Source organism: Urocitellus parryii, chromosome 2 (assembly GCF_045843805.1).
Source record: "Urocitellus parryii isolate mUroPar1 chromosome 2, mUroPar1.hap1, whole genome shotgun sequence".
In the NCBI taxonomy this organism is placed as follows: domain Eukaryota; kingdom Metazoa; phylum Chordata; class Mammalia; order Rodentia; family Sciuridae; genus Urocitellus; species Urocitellus parryii.
The window spans coordinates 89,767,653-89,770,390 of NC_135532.1; the positions used below are offsets into that span (position 1 = coordinate 89,767,653).

The 2,738-nt window shown below is 44.4% G+C and overlaps 1 pseudogene; it reads right to left on the bottom strand.

The window, feature by feature from the left end:
* Positions 1–754: 754 nt before the first annotated feature.
* LOC144250407 (C-terminal-binding protein 2 pseudogene) lies at positions 755–1,779 on the bottom strand (annotated as a pseudogene).
* Between the last annotated feature and the right edge of the window lie 959 nt (positions 1,780–2,738).

Below are 2,738 nucleotides of genomic sequence, written 5' to 3' on the forward strand. Positions count from 1 at the left end.
ACATTATTCTTGAACCCTTAGCAGTTCAAGACTTTCCACTCAATAAGACAGCTGAGGATCTGAAACTGAGAAAATATATTTGAGTACAAACAGCTTGTGAAACTTAATACTTTTTTCTTTTTTCTTTTTTGCATCATCAGAGGGTACAACTGAACTAACAACCAACTTGCCTGCTCGGTATGTAGTTCAGCTGTGAGGGAGACACTTCTGTACAGGAGCCTGTACTGTCTTCGATCCTATGCGTGCAGGTGTCTAACACAGGCAAACAGTTTTTTCCCCATTTTGTAGCAATTTTGTCTTCCTATTAGCAAAAAGAGGTAACAAGCCCCTGTAGACCAAAGGGACTAGAGTCATAAGATGGGGATTTCCTCTTAATATTTTTTTTTTTTATTTTGATGTTTGGAACTCTTGATGCAACATTCTAGAGCAAGGTGCTCAGGACCTGCTGTGCCCAAGGAACTGATAAAGGAAAAAGCTCTATTTATTCTTTGTGATTTTATGCGCAGATGGAAAACTTAACACACAATAACAGAAGTTGGTTGTTAATAAATCACGTCCTATTCTTTCAGCGCTTCCGGAAGCAGACGACATCTTCAGTTTTCTAGCTCTTGCAGCTTTTAACACTGCAACACCAACGATGCATATGTCCAGGGTCAGTTAAAAAGACTGTCAAATTCCTTCTCTTTTAGTTCATCCATTTTCACTGTCTCTTGGTCCCAAGTTTATCTGAATGATTACCTTTCAGCATTCTCTGCTATTGCTCGTTGGGGTGCTCTCGATTGTCCCCATGTTTTGTAGGGTGGTTGGGAGAGGGCGCTTGGGAAGGGTGTGCCACCGTGGGGAGGTTGTGAGTCACAGGGATGCCTCCTGGGATGATCCCTTCCATGGCTGCAGGAAGTCCTCCCGGAGCCACGCCTACTATGCCCGGTGGATACCTGTATGTGGCACCATTGAGCTCAGGATGAATTGCTTGCTGGTCTATTACTGACCAAGGAGCTGATGTGACAAAGAATTCCTTGTTGGCACAGTTTCTTAAGCTTTCTGGGATGCGACCTGTGATTGCTCGGCGGATCTCTGTGGCAGCTGCCTCTCTCATCTCAAGTGATGCTTGTTCACTATACCAGGCCGTGTGGGGGGTACAGATGATATTTGGTGCATCTTTCAAAGGACCCTGTGCAAAGCTAAAGGGCTCCGATTCATGCACATCAAGGGCTGCCACTCGTATCCTGCCCTCCTTAAGGGCCTGCGCCAAGGCCTTCTCATCCACCAGGCCACCGTGGGCTGCATTAACAAGGAATGCCCCTTGCCTCATCTGCTTTATAGTAAAGTCATTGATGAGGTGGTGATTATGTTCATTGAGATTGCAGTGCAAGGAGACACAGTCGCTCTGATACAGCAAGTCCTGTAGGGTGTAGACCCTCTGCACGCCCAGGCAGCCTTGATGTCCACGTTGTCATAGCCACTGCCGATCCGCAAGATTACCCGCAGGGCCTTGAACTTCTCCAGGTCTTCCCTGGTGAGGGTGATAGTGTGGTACATCATGGCGCCCACGGCCTCATTTAACACCTTCTCGTGGATCTCCTGAGTGGACTGTGCATCGCAGAAGGCCACGGTGGCCAGGTCCTTCAGGATGGGCATCTCCACGGTGCAGTCTCTGCCGTCCAGCAGTGCCACCAAGGGGCGGGGGTGCAGGGGGCCGTTCATGATCTGCGGGCGAATACCTTCACAAATCCTGTCCAATCGCTGCCGCTTCACTTTGTGCTTATCCACAAGGGCCATTCTTTATGGAACTTTGCAACTCTGAGTCAAAAGGCAAAGCGGTCCTCTAAGAACTTAGGAGAACTCGCAGAAGTCTGCGCGCATTACACCACTATGCACCCAATATAAATCTGTCTGCAAATTCTACAGTTCATGGGACGGGCTGTCCGTCTTCTTAAGGGGATACAGCGTCATTGGCTCAAAACCATTTAAGGTGGTGAAACCCTCGTCCAGGGCCGCAGGCGTCCACCGCGAAGGGCGCCCACCCTGGAGGCGGCGGCGGCGGCGGCATTGGCGGTGGCTGTCGACATTTTTTACTCTTAACATTTTCTTTTTAAGAGCTTTGGTTTTTAATTTTGATGAAGTCCCAGTTTTCTATGTGTTTAAATATGTATTTTGCTGTTTATGTCACAGCATTTTAATTTTTTTGGTAAAACAGTTTATTTTTAGCTGACAGTCATTGGACACACTGATGGGTCACTGTGACATTTTAATGCATATATAAAAGTATAATAATAAGATCAGGGTGATTGAGATGTCTGTTACCTAAGACAGTTTTCATCTCTTTTAGAATCATTCAAGATCCTTTCAGAGAATAGCTATGAAACTTTCAATTAATTATTGTGAACCATAGTCATCCTGTGTTATTATAGAATATCATAAGTGATTTCCTCTTATTCAGCTGCATCGCCTTACTTATCAATCATTTTCTTTGTGGTATTTGGAGACCAGTATTCTATTCTTTTATGAGCAACATTTTGTATGGTGGCTTGATAAAGTTTTACCATTCTTATTTATGTCTTCAAATTGTTACAAATATCATGGATCTTCTCTTTTTCTTTTTATGATTTTAATTAATAAATTATAATTATATATACAGTGGGATTTATCTTGAGATAATCACAAGTGCATGGAATGTAATTTGCACCATTTCAGTTCCTGGAATTTCTCATTCTTTCCCCTATCCACTTCCCCCATTC